We start from the raw sequence: 20,901 nt of genomic DNA, 5'->3' as shown, positions 1-20,901 counted from the left end.
ACATAGGAGGGCATTGTGGCACAGCGAGTCAAGCCACTACCTGGGACTCCTGAATCCCTTACTGGAGTACTGATTCAAATCCTGGCTACTCTGCTTCCCATTCAGCTTCACGTTAATAGCTCTGGGAAGACCAAGGATGATGACCCAACTATTGGAACCATACCACCCAGTTCTGTACTCTTTGACTTTGGCCTGGTCCAACCTTGGCTGTGCTGGCATTTGAGCACTGAACCAGAAGATGGTTCTTTCTCAATCTATTTCTGTCTCTCTGTCACTCTGCCTTTCAAATACATAATTTTTAATGGCAACCCTCTAATATTCATACAAAATATTGTTTTCAAAAGTGGACAAAGTACAGGGTTTCAAAATGGCACACAGCATGACATGCTTAGGCATTATGAATTCTGTACTTTTTTTTTTTTACTGCCAATACCACTTTCATATATTCAGGTAAAATCTAGAAAATAAGCTAGTTACTGAATGTGAGAACACAGCATAGAGCACTTCATTTTATGAGTTCACTTTGGGACAAACCAATGAAAATCCAGGGAGATAAACAAGATCTAAGACAACATTTGCTCTAGGCAGTTCTAACTGAGGAGAATCCTTGTCTCGGGCAAATACAAAAGAAAAGCGTGAACTCCCTCAGACTGTCAGAAGGAAGAAGAAAATCTTGAAGTCCAGCAGGGAATCTCAAGTTCATGTCTGAATAGGGAGAGAGGCAAAAGGAATGCTACAATACAGTCCTGGACTGTATTGTAGTGAGTGGTTCCAACTCACACTATCCTGTCATAAACCCTGGCTAAACTTTGAACTAGCATGGATGCTTTGACTCAGTCATGGAGGGGTGAGGTTATGGTTCAATTTCCTGTTCTCTTAGTTAATTCCATTTTGAGTTTCATTTTATTCCTTTTTCCCTATTCCCCTTGGTAAAAACACCAGATTTCTCTGGAAGGCCTTATTCTGATCTATTCAAGGTAATTCAATAGCCTTCTGTAACTATGAAGCCTCCAGATTGGATTTTCTCCTCCCTCCAACTTTATGTAAAGAGCCTGAAACATGGATTCTAATTACATAGTGTTTAAGAACAATTCTCTTTTTTTAAGACTTATTTATTTATTTGAAAGTCAGAATTACACAGAAAGAGGAGAGGCAGAGAGAGGTCTTCCGTCCAATGGTTCCCTCCCCAGTTGGACTCAATGGCTGGAGCTGTGCTGATCCAAAGCCAGGAACCAGGAGCTTCCTCCAGGTCTCCCATGCGGGTGCAGGGGCCCAAGAACTTGGGCCCTCTTCTACTGCTTTCCCAGGCCACAGCAGAGAGTTGGGTCGGAAGTGGGGCAGCCAGGACTCGAACCAGTGCCCATATGGGATATGGCGCTTCAGGCCAGGGCGTTAACCCGCTGCGCTGGCCCCAAGGACAATTCTTATGTCTTTAGTTATATCCCTTTTGTTAAAAGGACAGATTGGGGACTGGTGCTGTGGCATAGTGGGTAAAGCTGCCGCCTGCAGTGCCAGGATCCCATATGGGCACTGGTGAGTCCAGGCTGCTCCACTTCTGATCCAGCTCTTTGCTGTGGCCTGAGAAAGCAGTGGAAGATGGCTCAAGTCCTTGGGCCCCTACTCCCACATGTGAGACCCGGAAGAAACTCCTGGCTTCGGATCAGTGCAGGAAGTATGACTATAGCCAAGTGGAGCACTTGCCATTACGTCCAGGCATTCTGTGGGCCCAGAGGGTAGAGCTCCTGGAGGCAGGGTTGCCAGTGTTCCAGATATAGATTTCTGTAAAGGTGGCCCAAAAGTAGCAGCAAGGGGTCAGTAGCCTCCAACAATCCTGAAGAGGACAGAAAGAGATGCAGCAGAACTCACAGAATGTGTCCTAACGTTCCTGCCTCCACTTTCTAATGCCTTCTCAAGAGCTTATGTGAGAAACCCATGAGAACATAGACAAACATTGTCACACACACACACACACACCAACTGCAAAGACAGAAATAAGTTGACTATAATAGCAGCCCAGCAACAAAGAGCAACAGGCAGTAAAGGACACTTTACCTGACAAGACTGCTGCTCTTCTAGAGTGTAGGGCAGCCTCAGAAGCTGTGCCAGACACAACCAGGAGTGGGAAGAGTCTGGGCAAGAGGGAAAATGGTGAACAGCAAGTGCAGAAGGGAGCTCCACATGCAGATTAGCACAGCAGCACTAGGTCACACACAAGAGCGTCCAGGACAGACCCTGCCTCACAGATCACGTGCTGAAGGTCTGCACAGTGAGTAACCTGGAAGGATAAGAACACGGGGAGCGGGCCAGTGCTGTGGTATAGTGGGTAAAACCATCGCCTGCAGTTGCCGGCATCCCATATAGGTGCCGATTGGAGTCCCGGCTGCTCCACTTCCAAGCCAGCTCTCTGCTATGGCCTGAGAAAGCAGTACAAGATGGCTCAAGTGCTTGGGCCCCTGCACCCGCGTGTGGGATCCAAAAGAAGCTCCTGACTTTGGATCAGCCCAGCTCCAGCGATTGCTGCCATCTGGGGAATGAACCAGCAGACGAAGATTCCTCTCTCTCTCTCTCTCTCTCTGCACCTCTCTCTGCACCTCTCTCTGCACCTCTCTGTTACCCTGCCTTTCAAGTAATAAATAAATAGATCTGTTTTTTAAAAAAGAACATGGGGAGGGCAAGAGAGCAGCCCCACCTGGGGATTATCACCTTTACCGTGAGCATAGCTCTCTCAACATAGGAGCACAGCTGCTCCTTGCCCCTAGCCCAACCTCATCACTCCTTACCTGCCAAGCACCATCCATTAGTCCCCAGGTCCCTCCGCAGAGAACTTTCCATGTTAAGCTGTACATTTCCAGTGTCTCTCACAAAATCTGTGCCCTCCTCCCACTCACTGCCTGATCAATCCTCAAATTTTGCCACTAAACCACTGTTATCCCAAATTGGCATCCAGCTGATAAGATTGTGTTAAGAAGAGACCTACGGCCAAATTTGTTCCATTAGCAGCTCAGGGAGTTGTGAAATTCCTATGAGGGAAGTGGTGCTGTACTGGGATATCTGGGGCAGAGGTGTTAACAGAAGGATCTTGTCACACATTACACTAGAGATAGCCTGTTGTAGTTCACCCCAAAATTCCTAAGTTTCTGGAAAATTCACCAACCACTGAAATTCTAAGATACCCCTAGTTAACCTTCTCAAGGACAGCATTCCACATGGAAACTCCCATTAGTTGCCATATGGCTATGGAATGGGAAAAAGAGTAGTAGGGTAGTAAGCTTTTAAATTGTGATATGACTATGTGGTAGACTGCTTTTAGTTAAATGTGCAAGAAGGAAACTAATATATAAGATGCAGTAAAAGAAGAAAAGAGGAGGAAAGAGCAGCTGGGACAAATGGAATGCCTACAGCAGATGGAGACACAGACCAATCCGGTTTGTTGAATGGGAAGCCACCTTAATATTTTGCGAAATAGACTTTATGACAAAACCTGACCAGAGAGAGACAAGGGCATTATGTAATGAGTAAGTGATCAATACAACAGTAATATATGATTGTAGTAAACATACATGCACCCAATTCTAGGGAACCTGGCCATTTAAAACAAATACTAACAGATCTGAAGGGATACACAGGCTCCGGAACAAAAATAATGGGGGACTTCAACATCCCACTTCAATCAATTAACAGATCAACTAGATAGAATATCAACAAAGAAACAATAGAGCTAATATACACTATGGAACAAATAGATCTGATATCTACAGAACATTCCTTCCACAGCTACAGAAAACATATTCTATTCATCAGTGCATGGAAGTTTCTCTAGGATGGGCCATTTTCAAGGCCACACACACACACACCTCAACAAATGCAGAAAATTTGAAATTGTGCCATGTATCTTTTCTACCATAATGAATTGAAGCTGGAATTAACAACTTTAGAAACTCTAGAAATTATACAAACACATGGAGAATGATCATGCTCCTGAATGAATAGTAGGTAATAAAGAAATCAAAAGGGAAATCATAAAATTCCTACAAGCAAATCAGGATGACAACACAGCATATCAAAATTTATAGAATAAAGCCAAAGCAGTGTTAAGTGTAAAGTTTCTTGCAATAAGTGCTTACATCAAGAAATTGGAAATGCATCAAATAAATGATCTAATGATGCAACTGAAGGATTTAGAAAAACAAGAACAAAGAACCCAAAATTAGGAGGAATGAAATAATTTGACAATAAACAAAATTGAAACCCCCAAAATAGAAAAGGTAAGTGAAATGAAGAGCTGTTTTTTTGAGGAAAAATCAACAAAACTGATATACCATTGGTCCAACCAAAAAAAAAAAAAAAAAAAAGGTGGTGGTGGGGTGTGGGAGAAGACCCAAGATGAAAAATGATATGTTACAACAGTTACCACAGAAATAAAAAGAATCACCAATAATTACTACATACAGTTACATGGCAATAAATTGGAAAATCTACAACAAATGGATAGATTTATAGACACATACAATCTACCAAAATTTAGTCACAAAGACATAGAAAACCTAAATAGACCAATCACCAAGATGGAGATTGAATCAGTAGTAAATACCATCCCAACAAAGAAAAGCCCAAGACTTGATGGCTTCAATGCTGAATTCTACCAAACTTTTAAAGAACTAGCCCCAAATCTTAAACTATTCAAAATAATTGAAAGGGAGGGAATCCTCTCAAACTTCTTCTATGAGGCCAATATCACCTTAATACCAAAACCAGAAAAAGATACAAGAATGAGGTCTATACACCAATATCTCTGATGAACATAAATAAAAAATCCTTAACAAAATACTAGCTAATTGAATGCAACAACACATAAAAAGATCATTCACCTGGACCAAGTGGGATTTATCCCTCATATGTAGGGATGGTTCAGAATATACAAATGAATAAATGTGATGCATCACATTAACTAAGTGAAGAATAAAAAACATATTGTTATCTCAATAAATGCAAAGAAAGCACTGGGTGAAATACAACATCTTTTCATGATAATAACCTTACACAAACTGTGTATAGAAGGAACATAATACGATCAGGACAGTCTATGACAAACCCCACAGCCAGTATAGTCTTGAGCAGGGAAAAGCTAGAAGCATTTCCACTAAGATCCAGAACCAAAGATAGCCACTTTTACCAATGCTACTCAATACAATTCTGGATGTTTTGCTGTTTTCTTAAAGATTTATATATTTATTTCAAAGATAGAACTACAGAGAGGCAGATAGAGAGGTCTTCCATCCACCGGTTCACTCCTGAAATGGCCTCAGTGTCTAGGGCTGGGCCATCCAAGCCAGGAGCCTGGGTTTTCTTCCAGGTGGGTGCAGGGGCCCAAAGATTTGGGCCCTCTTGCACTGCTTTCCCAGGCTACAGCAGAGAGCTGGACTGGAAGTGGAGCAGCCAGGACTCAAAACTGGCACCTACATAGAATGCCAGCACTACAGGCAGAGGCTTTACCTCTCTGCCACGGTGCCGACCTCTCTTATGTCCTCTAGTAATGATTCTGTCCATTGTTCTAGACCCCATCTAGCCCACTTGGGGCCTCATTCCTTTATAATCATAGCCTCTACTCTTAAATCAATGGCTCTATTCCTGACCTGTGTGTATTGATGGTCCTCTCCCCCACTTAATGTTGTATGATTGCTCAAAATTTCCCCACAGACAAACCCGTATACCCACAAAATATGAGTGGCTTTTCTCCTGGTTTTGGTTGGGATCAGCTTTAAACCACATCCATCAAACAGTCCTCACAAGGGTCCAGAGCCCACCCCCCCCATTTCCTCTCCTCTATGAAATCCTCTCATTACCTGGTTAATGCCACTCTTAGGATCATTGCTTGCTATTCTCACCCTGTCTTTTATACTACAGTGTCTGTTTAAGTATTTACAGGAGTTGATAATGGAATGAACCAAGACCTTCAGCAACCAGGTGGTCAACCAAATGCTGCTACAGAGATACACTTAGCTTCCCACCCAGGAGACAGTGGCTTGAGACATTGCCCCATGCAGCAGAGAGTACCTTGTCACCCCATGTCAGCAGGAAGTAGCTCTAAAAATAGATCATCGTCCCTCTACCCCTCCTGGACTTTCAGTGCTAATATAATCCCATGCAACTCCTGCTTTATAAAAAAAACAAAAGGAGGGGAATGTTAGTAAAATGGCAAGGCTTCTCTATGGTGCGATCTATACCCTGCCACCATCCTACGCTCTAGTCCCTGCCACCATTGCTGGAAGCCAGGTGGCCACATGGCCGAACCACTGGTGTCAGCTCCACCCCCATTCTAATAAGATTCACTGCTCCTACTTCCCTGCCCTGCCCCTGACAAAGTTTTAAAGGGACCTGTTCCTAAACATGTGGCTCTCTTTCTCTCTGTCTCCTGATCTCTGTCTCTCTCTCTCTCTGTCTCTGCATCTCTCTCTTACTCTCTCCTTCTCCACTCTTTTCCTTCTTTGCCCCTTCCTCCGGTCTGTCAGGTTTCCCCCAATAAACTCTTTCCCTTAAAAAAAAAAAAAAAAGATTACATAGAAGTAATCACAAGCAAATGCACAAACTACTGAAATCCATACAGGACATGAAAGAAAATTTCTCCCATGAAACTGAGATCTCTTAAGATTTCTCTTAAGAAATCAAAATGAAATGAAGAATTCAACAGAACAAATAAAAAATGCAGAAGAAAGTATTAACTACAGAATTGGTATAGCAGAAGAAAGAATATCGGATTTAGAAGACAAAGTACAGGAAATTATACAGTCAAACCAAAAACAAGAAGAGGAAATTAGAAAACTAAAAACACTGTTGGGAATCTACAGGATACTATCAACCGACCCAACAACGAGTTATAGGAGTTCCTGAAGGAGTCAAAAGACAGAAAGGATTAGAAGGCCTTTTTAGTGAAATAATAACAGAGAACTTCCCTCTTTTGGAGAAAGAAAGGGACATCCAAGTACAGGAAACACACAGAACTCCTACTAGACATAACCAGAAAAGATCTTCACCGTGCATGACACATTGTAATCAAACTCACCACAGTAAAAAAAAAAAGAGAAGATTATAAAATGTACACAAGAGAAATGCTAGATTACATTTAGAGGATCTCCAATTAGACACAGCAGACTACTCAACAGAACCCCTACAGTCTAGGAGAGAATGGAGAGATATAGTCCAAGTCTTAAGAGAAAAAACTGTCACCCAGAATACTATACCATGCAAAGCTCTCATTTATGAATGAGGGTGAAATAAAGACCTTCCATAACAAATAGAAATTGAAGAAAATTTGTCACCACACATCCAGCCATACAAAAGATGCTTAAGGATGTGCTGCAAATAGAACACAGAAACATGATCATCATTATGAAAGAAGGTAAAGGAAGAAAATCTCTCAGTAAAAGTTCAAATGAAAGAAAAGAAGGGCATTATGTAATGATTAAGGGATCAATTCAACAGGAAGATATAACTATTATAAACGTATATGCACCTAATTACAGGGCACCTGACTATTTAAAAGAAATGTTAATTGATCTAAAGGGAGACATAGACTCCAATACAATTGTAATGGGAAACTTCAACACCCCACTTTTAGCAATGGACAGATCAACCAGACAGAAAATCAGCAAGGAATCAGCATTAATCAACACTATAAACCAAATGGACCTAACAGACATCTGCAGAACTTTTCATTCTACAGCTGCAGAATACACATTCTTCTCAGCAGTGCATAGAACTTTATCACTGACCACATGCTAGGTCATAACCCAAGTCTCAGCAAATCAAAAAAAAAAAATCATACCATGCATCTTTTCTGACCACATGGAGTGAAGCTGGAAATCAAGAACTCAGAAATCTCTAGAACATATGTAAACACAGGAAGACTGAACAACACGCTCCTGAATAAACATTGGGTTATAGAAAAAAACAAAAAAAAAATCAAAAAATTTCTGGAAACAAATGAAGACAATAAAACATATCAAAACTTATGGAAATAAACCTTTAAAAAAAACTTATGGGATACAACAAAAACAGTGTTAATAGGAAAGTTTATATCAATTGGTGCCTACAATTGAGAAGAAATTGAGAAGGTACCAAATAAATGAGCTACCAATGCACCTCAAGGGTCCAGAAAAACAACAGCAAACCATATCCAAAACTAGTAGGAAAAAAGAAATATTTAAAATTAGAGAAGAAAAAAACAAAACTGATTCCAAAAAAATACAAAAGTTATTAAAACAAAGAGCTGGTTTTTGAAAAAAATAAACAAAATTGAAACACCATTGGCCTAACTAGCCAAAAAAAAAAAAAAAAAAAAAAAAAAAAAAAAAAAAAGGACAGAAAAGACCCAAATCAATAAAATTAGAAATGAAAAAGGAAATATCACAGACACCACAAAATATAAAGAATCATTAGAAAGTACTACAAAGAGCAGTATGCCAACAAACTGGGAAACCTAGAAGAAATGGCTAGATTCCTCGACACATACAACCTACCTAAATTGAGCCATGATGATATAGCAAACCTAAACTGACCCTTAACTATGATGGATTTGAATCACTAATAAAGGCCCTCCCAACAAAGAATAGCCCAGGGCGGATGGCTTAACTGTTGAATTCTACCAGACATTTAAAGAAGAACTAATTCCAACTCTTCTCAAGTTATTCAAAAACAAATGAAAGGGAGGGAATCCTCCCAAATTCTTTTTAGGAAGCCAGTATCACCTTAATTCCTAAACTTGAGGATGGTGCAACAAAGAACAAAAACTACAGACCAATTTCGCTGATGAACACAAACGTAAAAATCCTCAATAAAATTCTAGTCAATCAAATCCAACAACACATCATAAAGATCACCCACCCAGACCAACTGGGATTTATCCCTGGTAAGAGGGATGGTTCAACATTAGCAAATCAATGTGGTGTGATACACCACATTAACAAACTGCTGAACAAAAACCATATGATTATCTCAATAGATGCAGAGAAAGCATTTGATAAATACAATACCCTTTCATGATGAAAACTCTAAACAAACTGGGTATAGAAGGAACATTCCTTCTATATTCCTTCTAATTTATGACAAACCAATGACCAATGTCGTATTGAATGGGGAAAAGTTGGAAGCATTCCCACTGAGATCTGGTAACAGAAAAGGATGCCCACTCTCATCACTGCTTTTCAATATAGTCCTGGAAGTTTTAGCCCAAAGGCATTATGCAAGAAAAATAAATCATAGGCATACAGATTGGGAAAGATGAAGTCAAACTATCCCTATTTGTAGATGACATGATTCTACATATAGGAGAATCAAAAGACTCCACTCAGAGACTATGGGAACTTATGGAAGAGTTTGGTAAGGCAGCAAGATATACAGTCAGTACAGAAAAATTAACTGCCTTTGTATACACAAACAACGCCAAGACTGAAACTGAGCTTCTAAGATCAATCCCATTAACAATAGCTACAAAAAAATCAAATACCTCAGAATAATTTTTTTTTGACAGGTAGAGTTAGACAGTGAGAGAGAGAGAGAGAGAGAGAGAGAGAGAAAGAGAGAGACAGGGAGAGAAAGGTCTTCCTTTTCCATTGGTTTACCCCCCAAATGGCAGCCAGGCCGGCATGCTGTGCCAATCTGAAGCCAGGAGCCAGGTGCTTCCTCCTGGTCTCCCATGCAGGTGCAGGGCACAAGCACTTGGGCCATCCTCCACTGCACTCCCGGGCCACAGCAGAGAGCTGGCCTGGAAGAGGAGCAACTGGGACAGAATCTGGCACCCCAACCGGGACTAGAACCCAGAGTACCAGCGCCACAGGCGGAGGATTAACCAAGTGAGCTGCGGTGCTGGCCCAGAATAAATTTAACGAAGGATGTCAAAGATGTCTATGATGAGAATTACAAAACATTTAAGAAATAGAAGATACAAAAAAATGAAAAAAATCTTCCGTGTTCATGGATTGGAAGAATCAATATCATCAAAATGTCCATTCTTCCAAAAGCAATTTACAGATTCAATGCGATTCCAATCAAAATACCAAAGACATTCTTCTCAGATCTAGAAAAAATGATGCTGAAATTCATTCGGAGACACAGGAGACCTCAAATAGCTAAAGCAATCACATACAAAAAAAAAAAAAAAAAAAAAAAAAGCCAGAGGCATCACAATATCAGATTTCAAGACATATTACAAGGGACTTATAATCAAAACAGCCTGATACTGGTACAAAAACAGATGGATAGACCCAAGGAACAAAATAGAAACACCAGAAATCAACCCAAACATCTACAACCAACTTATATTTGACCAAGGAGCTTACACCAATCCTTGGAGTAAGGACAGTCTCTTTAACAAATGGTGCTGGGAAAACTGGATTTCCACATGCAGAAGTATGAAGCAAGAACCCTACCTTACACCGTACACAAAAATCCACTCAACATGGATAAAGATCTAAATCTATGCTACGACACCATCAAATTATTAGAGAACACTGGGGAAACCCTGCAAGAATTGGCATAGATAACGAGTTCTTGGAAAAAAAACCAGAGGCACAGACAGTCAAAGCCAAAATTAACAAATGGGATTACATCAAATATAGAAGTTTCTGTACAGCAAAAGAAAGACTCAGGAAAGTGAAGAGGCAATTGACAGAATGGCAGAAATTACTGGCAAACTATGCAACTGTTTCTCTCTGTCTCTCTCTCTGTCCACTCTGCCTGTCAAAAAAAAAAAAAAAAAACCTATGCAACTGATAAAGGATTAATAAGCAGAATCTACAAAGAGATAAAGAAACTCTAAAAGAACAAAAAAAAAACAATTAGGAGGTGGGCAAAGGACTTAAAAAGACATTTTTTTTTTCTTTTTTTGACAGGCAGAGTGGACAGTGAGAGAGAGAAAGAGAGAAAGGTCTTCCTTTTCTGTTGGTTCACCCCTCAGTGGCCACTGTGGCCGGCACACTGTGGCCGGTGCACCGTGCTGATCCGAAGCCAGGAGCCAGGTGCTTCTCCTGGTCTCCCATGCGGATGCAGGGTCCAAGGACTTGTGCCATCCTCCACTGCATTCCCGGGCCACAGCAGAGAGCTGGACTGGAAGAGGAGCAACTGGGGCGGAATCCGGCGCCCGGACAGGGACTAGAACCTGGTGTGCTGGCACCACAGGTGGAGGACTAGCCTACTGAGCCGCGGCGCCAGCCAAAACAGACATTTTTCAAAAGAGGAAATCCAAATGGCCAACAGACACATGAAAAAATGCACAGGATCACTAGCTGTCAGGGAAATGCAAATCAAAACCCCAATGAGGTTTCACCTCACCCTAGTTAGCCTGGCTTTCATACAGAAATCAACAAACAACAAATGCTGGCAAGGATGTTGGGGAAAAGGTACCCTAATCCACTGCTGCTGGGAATGTAAACTGGTAAAGCCACTATGGAAGACAGTATGGAGGTAGCTCAAAAATCTAATATAGACCTACCATATGACCAGCCATCCCACTCCTGAGAATTTACCCAAGGGAAATGAAATCAGTAAACAAAAAGAGTTATCTGTACCTCCATGTTTGTTGCAACTCAATACACAATAGCTAAGACATGGAATCAACCTAAATGCCCATCAACTGAAGACTGAATAAAGAGATTATGGGATATCTACACTATGGAATACTATACAGGGGGAAAAATGAAATCCAGTCATTTGCAACTAAATGGATTAATCTGGAAAACATCATACGTAGTGAAACAAGCCAGTCCCTAGCCGGCGTCGTGGCTCAATAGGCTAATCCTCCACCTTGCGGTGCCGGCACACCGGGTTCTAGCTCTGGTCGGGGTGCCAGATTCTGTCCCGGTTGCCCCTCTTCCAGGCCAGCTCTCTGCTATGGCCCGGGAGTGCAGTGGAGGATGGCCCAAGTCCTTGGGCCCTGCACATGCATGGGAGACCAGGAAAAGCACCTGGCTCCTGGCTTCGGATCAGCGCAATGCGCTGGCCGCAGCGCGCTGGCCGTGGCGACCACTGGAGGGTGAACCAATGGCAAAGGAAGACCTTTCTCTCTGTCTCTCTCTCTCTCACTGTCCACTATGCCTGTCAAAAAAAAAAAAAAAAAAAAGAAAAGAAAAGAAAAGAAAAGAAACAAGCCAGTCCCAAAGGGACATATACCATATGTTCTCCTTGATCTGTGAGAACTAACAGAGCACCTAAAACAAAATTTGTAGAAGTGAAATTGAGACTTAGAGAAGGAATGACTTGATCTTACCTTGTCTTGACTGCTAGAGAACAGTTTGTTTTTTAATTTTTTTCATTTTTGGGAGTTTTTTCTTCATACTATGTTTTGAACTCTACCTCACATAGTTAATCATATGTGTATAAAGTCAACTGAAAATAGATCTCAGTAAAAAATAAGAGTGGGAATAAGAAAGGGAGGAGGAAGATTGTAACTGTAAAGTTGTGTAGTTTTGCATACGTTCTATGGACTTACTTCTAAGGGTACAGTTTAAAAACTTGTCATGGGACTACAAATCCCGTTAAGCTTGGTGGTAAAAATGCCATCTTAATTGTTAAAGTGATCATGTTAAGTGTTAAAGTGAACATATAGATAGGATTAAGTGTTAAAGTGATCATATAAATAGGATCAAGTGTTTGGCAATAATAATAGAATTAAAAAAGAATGTTCCAACATAGAAAGCAGTCCTCACAGCAGACTCATAGAATGACAATTGCTTTAAGTAACACTCTGACTTCAGAATCAGCCCTTAAGGCTTCCTGGCCTGGCTGAAAAGCCTGTGAGAGCATTTCAGGCACAGAAAGCCAAGAGACTGTGGCAAAAAAAAAAAGGTCTATATGAAGGATCTCTGTGAGTCAGACCCCAGCAGAAAGAAGTGGTCATCAAAGAAGGAGGCACTTTTCTCTGAAGGGAGGGGAGAATTTCCATGTTGCTTATGGCCTTGTCCAAATACTGTCAGAGTTTGTGGACTCAAAAGACTTCCATAGCCTCGGCAGCTCATGTCAAGAGCCTTGCGTGGTCACTGACATCATACATAAAAGTGTTAATTATTAGATTAACAAGAGTCACTGTATACTAACTCCCCAAGCAGGACTCTGTCCTCAATGAGTTGTATTATGAGAGTTAACTATAAAACTAGTTCTCAAAGTTTTGCGCGTGTGTGCAAAAACTGCTGAAATCTTTACTTACTACAGAGTTGGTCTTCTGTGTATAAAGTTAATTGGAAATAAATCTTAATGGAGAATGGGACTGGCAAGGGAAGAGAGTGGGGGAGGAGGGATGGGAGTATGGGTGGGAGGGCAGGTATGATGGGAAGAATAACTTTATTCCTAAAGTTGTACTTATGAAATGTGTATTCCTTAAATAAATTTTTAAAAATGGAAAAAAAAGAACACAAAAACAGGAGGGCTTTGTGGTATGGGGGGAGGGGCAAGCTATTGCTTGCAGAGCCTGCAATTTATAATTAGAGTCTAGAATAAAGTCTAGCCTCTACTTCTGATCCAGTTTCCAATTAATGCACACCCAAGGAAGCAGAAGATGATGGCTCAAATACTTGGGTCTCTAGCACCCACACTGGGAGCCCAAGAAGGAGATCCTGCTCCTTGGCATTAAGATGGTCCATCCCAGCTGTTGTAGGCATTTGAGAAGTACACCAGCAGACAGAGATCATTGCCTCTCTCTCTGCCACTCCACTTTCAAGTAAAAACAGACTGAAAACAACAGCCACCCAAATAGTCATCAACGGCAACTGGTTAGATGACACATGCATAGAGCACAATGTTATGCAACTATTAAAAGAGATGTGTTAGGGGCCAGTGCTGTGGTGCAGTGGGTTAACGCCCTGGCCTGAAGCGACAGCATCCCATATGGGTGCCGGTATTAGTCCCGGCTGCTCCTCTTCTGATCTAGCCCTCTGCTATGGCTTGGGAAAGCAGAAGAAGTTGGCCCAAGTCCTTGGGCCCCTGCACCCATGTGGGAGACCCGGAGGAAGCTCCTGGCTTCTGGCTTCGGATTGGCTAAGCTCTGGCCATTGTGGCCAATTGGGGAGTGACCCAGTGGATGGAAGACCTCTCTCTCTCTCTCTCTGCCTCTCTTCTCTCTGTATAACTCTGACTTTCATATAAATAAATGAATCTTTAAAAAAATTAAGTAATATAAATAATTCCCTTCCTATGTTTAAAAACTTTTTTTAAAAGATTTATTTATTTGAAAGTCAGTGTTACACGGGGGGTGGGGGGAGGTCTTCCATCTACTGGATCACTCCCCAATTAGCTGCAATGGCCAGAACTTCACCAGTCTGAAGCCAGGATAGGAGCTTCTTGTGGGTCTCCCACACAGGAGCAGGGTCCCAAGGACTTGGGCCATCTTCTGCTTTCCCAGGCCATGGCAGAGAGCTGGATACGAAGTGGAGCAGCCGGAACTCAAACCGGTGCCCACATGGGATGCTGGCACTGCAGGTGGTGGTTTAACCCACCACGCCACAGTGCTGGCCCCTAAAAAACTTTCAGAAGATTTAACTTCTCCTTACTAATAAATAATCTGATATTTTAGAATAAAGTGACAAAACATATTTTCATACTGAATTTTCTAATGTGATAATTTTGTTTGAGCAAGAAATAATCAAAATTATCAAAAGAAAAATGAAAGAAGGGAAGGAGGGGAAAAATAAAGACATGGGCAAGAAGAAGAGAGAAGAAAGCAGGCAGATAGGCAATCATAACTAAATATGGGAAAATCCTACCACAGTTAAACTATGCAGAGCCACTAGTCTCCTGAAATTGCTCCAAATGTAGCAGGAACTAAGGAAAGCTTTCTGACAAAAAAAAAAAAAAAAAAAAAATGCAGCCTCTGAGCACTGTATAAAGCAGGCATCAGCACATGTCTGCTCCACCCTTTGCATACCCTGTGAAGTCATGATTAATAAAAGGCCTGGTTTTTATCCAGGAATTGACCAGAACAGCCAAGGGTACCAGTCCACGAGAGGCTGTAAAACCTATAGCAGCAGCCAGTGTCAACACCATCACAGTGGCAACAGAAATGGCTAATTAAAGGTCCTGACCGCCATGGCGCAGTAGGTTAATTCTCCACCTGCGGTGCCGGCATCCCATATGGGTGCCAGTTCTAGTCCCGGCTGCTCCTCTTCCAATCCAGCTCTCTGTTGTGGCCTGGGAAAACAGTAGAAGATGGCCCAAGTCCCTGGGCCCCTGCACCCACATGGGAGACCGGAAGAAACATCTGGCTCCTGGCTTTGGATCCGCGCAGTTCCGGCCGTTGCGGCCAGTTGGGGAGTGAACCAACGGATGGAAGACCTTTCTGTCTCTCTCGCGCTCTCTGTCTGTAACTCTACCTCTCAAATAAATAAATAAAATCTTAAAAAAAAAAAAAAAAAAAAAGGTCCTATTGCCACAGAGGGAGCCAGTGTGCAGACAAGGAAAGTAAAACTCCTCCTGGGGAGGAAGGAAGTTGGGTTAGTAATCTTGACTCTACTCCTCAGAGAATTACGATGCTACCTTGCAGACATGCAGATTAGTATTTAGCGCTATACACTACAGAATTACCCACTTGGTATTTCAGTTCTGTGTTATATTAACCGAGTACTTCAACAAATTCAGAGAAAATGGAAGTATTTTATTTTATTGTAAAGAATTTTTAAATCCATGCATCCATGCATAGTTTTTTCATGATATCCATTCCCAAGAACTTTTTAAATTTTTTATTATTAAAAAGAAAGACTTATTTATTTATTTGAAAGGCCGAGTTATGGAGAGGCAGAGGCAAAGGCAGAGGCAGAAGGAGACATCCTCCATCTGCTAGTTCACTTCCCAAATGACTGCAACTGCCAGATCTATGCTGATACAAAGCCAGGAGCTAGGAGCTTCTTCCAGGACTCCCACGTGGGTGCAGGGGCCCAATCCATCTTGTACTGTTTTCTCAGGCCATACCAAAGAGCTGTATTGGAAGTAGAGCAGCTAGGACTTGAACTGACACCCATATGGGATGCTGGCACTGCAGACTGGGGCTTTAACCCACTGTGCCATAGCGCTGGCCCCTTCCATGAACTTTTTAAAGGCCCACTGTACATATGTATACCGTGCAGAAAAGTAATTTAAGGTTCTCGTTTCATTTCCCAAACACCTCAATTAATTTTTAATATGTATTTACTTACCTGGTTTATTCCTCAAACACCAAAAACAGCTAAGGCTGGGCAGGGCCAAAGCCAACAGCCCAGAGCTCATTCTAGGCCTCCTACTTGTGTGGAAGGGACCCAAGACCTTGAGCCATCATCCACTGCCTTCCAGGCACATTAGCAGGAAGCTGGATGGAATTAGCCAGGACTCAAACCAGGCACTGCAAAATATATGCATGTCCCACAGGGCAACTTCAATAACTGCTGCACCAAACACCACCCTGACAATTTAAAGTTAGAATATAAAATTCAACTGCTCTTGACACTCACATATGTATATAAAATAATTTCCCAAATACACTGATTTTCTTTCTTATAAAGGTATAGGACACCAGCTGTCCCTAACTGTGCAAGAGGACCAAAGACATTTTTCTCTGAGTGGTACATGAACTTTTTGCCTTCACTGAAACATACTGAGATTTCACAGAACCATTTAAGTTTCCAAGTATTCTCTTCATTAAAGTCATCTCCAAGAAAATAAAATAGTCATATAAATGCTTAAAATAGTTCACTCACAAGCTCTCTCCCATCAATAACTTCCATTAGGAAGTGCAGTGGGAGAGGATATCAAGTCTGAATTACAGAACAACTGCTTTGGAGCGCAGGGCACGTCACGGATGCCAGGACACAAGGGAAGTCTCGGGGTAGGGCAAGAGTTCTGGCGATCTGCAGGTGGAGGAGTAAGGGACTCAAGGACGCCTTTCTAATGGGATGGCTCCCCATTCCACTCTTACGGATGATCAAAGGGTCTCAGAGTCAAACTCCTATTGTTTCAAACTCATTCCAGGAAACAGCCCTATATACTGCTTCTGCAAATCAACTTTTTTTCTTTATTTCCTATTTTAATCTGCATGTCATTGTGCTTCAGGCTTCTACATACTAGACTAATAACTAAAAATATGAGACAACATGATGCATGCAATAAATGGAAGATCCGATTAGTATTTAAAATATTGCTTATACAATCAAAAACTAAACTCTACATATAAGGGTTCTTCAAAAAGTTAATGGAAAATATAATTAAAAGGTAAATTGTTAAAAATCTATTTTAAAATAGATGCAATTTTTTCATAAAACATTTTCCAGAAACTTGTTGAACTCCTTGTAAGCATGAATTTTAAAATTTTTCACATGACAATAAACTGATATATTTTTTTTTTTGACAGGCAGAGTGGACAATGAGAGAGAGAGAGACAGAGAGAAAGGTCTTCCTTTGCCGTTGGTTCACCCTCCAATGGCCGCTGTGGCCGGCGCACCGCGCTGATCCGATGGCAGGAGCCAAGTGCTTATCCTAGTCTCCCATGGGGTGCAGGGCCCAAGTACTTGGGCCATCCTTCACTGCACTCCCTGGCCACAGCAGAGAGCTGGCCTGGAAGAGGGGCAACTGGGACAGAATCCGGCGCCCCGACTGGGACTAGAACCCGGTGTGCCGGCGCCGCAAGGCAGAGGATTAGCCTAGTGAGCCGTGGCGCCGGCCCAATAAACTGATCTTTCAACTCTATTTTTCATGAACTTGTTGAAATACGCTTGTATTAAGCAACCAACTCACCATAATTCACAAATTTTATTCTTCAAAAAAGTTAATTCAACAAAGAAATTATTAACAATAATACAAAAGCAATGAGGGGGGCTAGTGTTGTGGCCTAACAGGTAAAGCTGCCCCCTGTGATGCCACCATCCCTTATGGGCGTCAGTTCTTATCCCAACTGTTCCACCTGTGATCCAACTCTCTGCTAATGGCCTGAGAAAAGCAGCAGAATATGGCCCAACTGTCTGAGCCCCTGTCACCCAAGTGGGAGACCTGTAAGAATCTCCAGGCTCCTGACTTCAGCATGGCCCAGGCCTGGTCGTTGTGGCATCTGGAGAGTGAACCAGTGGATGGAAGATTTCTATGTCTGTGTCTCTCCTTCACTCCCTGTAACTCTGACTTTCAAATAAATAAATAAAATCCTGAATGAATGGATGAATGAAATGAGGAAGGAACTAGAGACCTTTGGAAACCATAGCTATTCTATCACCCATTATTACTCAGGTGATATTAAGAAGATCATGCAACATGACGTAAACTTCCTCTACAATGAAATGAGAAAAATTTTAGAGATACCAAATACAATGTATAAAGAAATGTAAATACTTTTCTTACAAACAGGCTCAACACAAACTCCTTTTTTTAACTGAAAAGCAAAGAGACAAAGATACACAGTGAGCTCCTATGCATGGTTCATCCCACAAAAGCCTGCAGTCAGGCAGAAACTCAATTCCAAGCTTCCCATTTAAGTTGTTGGGACCCAACTACTTGAGCCACAACTGCTACCTCCCATGATGCACAACAGTAGGAAACTAGAATCAAGAGAGAAGCAGAGGGGCCAGTGCTGTGGTGTAGCATGTAAAGCCACTGCCTGCAGTGTTGGCATCCCATATGGACGTCAGTTCGAATCCCGGCCACTCCAATTCTGATCCAGCTCTCTGCTGTGGCCTGGGAAAGCAGTGGAGGATGGCCCAAGTCCTTGGGACCCTGCACCCATGTGGGAGACCCAGAAGAAGCTCCTGGCTCCTGGCTTTTGGTTGGCCCAGCTCCAGCCATTGTGGCCAACTGGTGAGTGAACCAGTGGATGGAAGATTGATTTCCCTCTTCGTCTCTCTCTCTCACTCTCTCTCTCCTCCCCGCCCCGCCTCTGTGTAACTCTTTCAAATAAATAAATAAGTCTTTTAAAAAAAGAAGGGAAAAGATACCTTTAAAAAAGAGAGAGAGAAGCAGAGACAGAAACCCAGGCACTCTGATACAGGACTCAGGTGTCTCAACTAGTATGTTAACTGCTAGGCCAATCACCTGTCTCCAAAAGCCAATTCTATCATCAAAGTGCTTCTAGAGGGGCTAGCATTGTGGCATGGCAGGTTAAGCCACCATCTGCAGTGCCAACAACCCATATGGGCACTGGTTCCAGTCCTGGCTGCTTCCCTTCCAATCCAGCACCTTGCTAATGCCCCTGGGAAAGCACAAGATGGCCCAAATCTTTGGGCACTCACATGGGAGACCTGGACAAAGCTTCTGGCTCCTGGCTTCGGCCTGGTCTGGCTCTGGCTGTTTCAGCCATTTGGGGAATGAATCAGTAGATAAAAGATCTCTCTGTTTCTCTCCTTCTCTCTCTGTGTCTCTCCTTCTTTCTCTCCGTAACTCTGCCTTTGAAATAAATAAATAAATAAATCCTAAAAAAAAAAAAAAAAGTTCTTCTAGAAACAAAGCTAACTAGAACCCATTCTACTGCATCTTTCCTTACATTGCCAGGCTTTAAAAACCACTCTATCTTCAAAGTTTTTCTATTCAAAGTATAAATTTTTAAAAGAATGCAAAATTCACCATTTTCTATTATGGACATTCCTGGTGATTTTTTAATATCTGCTTTTGCTAACTACACTCCTGAAAACACTTAGCAAAAATTTTAACAACTCCCTATGCATTAAGTAATTCATTTACTCACAAAAAGTATTTCTTGATAACACAAAAGAAACATCATTAAGTACAATGAAGTCTTAGGACCTTGGTCCAGTTACTAATCTCCCAAAACTTCAGTTTCCTACTGACAAAAATTTGAGAAGATAACTTCAAAGGAGCCATCATCTCCAGAATTACATACTAGCATCTACCACTTCTAAAAATTTTCCACCTCGTATTTCTCAGGCTCGATTTAATTATAACTGTCCTTGGGGCCAGCACTGTGTCATAGCAGGTAAAGCTGCCACCAGCGGTGCCAATTCAAGTCCCGGCTGCTCCACTTCTGATCTAGCTCCCTGCTAATGTGCCTGGGAAAGCAGCGGAGGATGGCCCAAGTGCCTGGGCCCCTACACCCATGTAAGAGACCAAAAAGAAGCTCCTGGTTCCTGGATTAGGCACAGCTCTGGCCACTGCAGGCATTTGGGGAGTGAACTAGCGGATGGAAGACCTCTCTCTCTCTGTCTTTACCTCTCTCTGTAACTCTTTCAAATAAACAAAATAAATTATTTTAAAATAAATCTTTAAAAAAGTGATAACCATATAATAATTCATCATTTGCTTTGTAGTGCCTTAAACCTTAAATATTATGTAGGACATCTGTTTGGTAAAAGTCACCTTTCATATTAGATTTGCTTGACAAATTTGAACATACTAAATCTTTGTTACTTAGTCATGAAGTTAGGGACCAGGTACATCTTTAGATATGGGAAGAATTGTTAGCTCCATAACCTTCAGTGATTGTTTCTATAATAACATTTCTTCAAAAGCCCTGTCTGGATAACCCAGTCACATAATAAAAAATCTATTGTGATATCTCCTGCCATTTTGCTATTTCAACTGACAGGAGAAGACAAGTTGAATGGGACTGGTGCTGTGGCGCAGTGGGTTAACACACTGGCATGAAGTGCCAGCATCCCATATGGGTGCTGGTTTGAGACCCGGCTGCTCCACTTCCTATCCAGCTCTCTGCTATGGCCTAGGAAAGCAGTAGAAGATGGTCCAGGTCCTTGTGCCCCTGCTCCTGCGTGGGAGACCCAGAAGAAGCTTCTGGCTCCCGGCTTCGGATCAGCGCAGCTCCAGCTGTTGCGGCCAATTGGGGAGTGAACCAGCGGATGGAAGACAAATTGAATATAAGTTCTACTTTCATTTATTCAATCAGCTGATGTCATAAAAATATTTTTTAAAAAGAATACAAACTACTGCTTTCTCTTAAGA

The 20,901-nt window shown here is 41.9% G+C and overlaps 1 long non-coding RNA gene across 9 annotated transcripts in view; it reads right to left on the bottom strand.

The window, feature by feature from the left end:
- LOC103348695 (uncharacterized) overlaps positions 1-20,901 on the bottom strand; it is a 126,632-nt gene that overhangs the window by 93,104 nt on the left and 12,627 nt on the right. The gene's annotated exons all lie outside the window — the stretch shown is intronic.

This window comes from Oryctolagus cuniculus, chromosome 3 (assembly GCF_964237555.1).
Source record: "Oryctolagus cuniculus chromosome 3, mOryCun1.1, whole genome shotgun sequence".
Classification (NCBI taxonomy): Eukaryota; Metazoa; Chordata; class Mammalia; order Lagomorpha; family Leporidae; genus Oryctolagus; species Oryctolagus cuniculus.
Note: the sequence above shows the minus strand (reverse complement) of the source record. Positions and strands in the feature narration are given on the sequence as shown.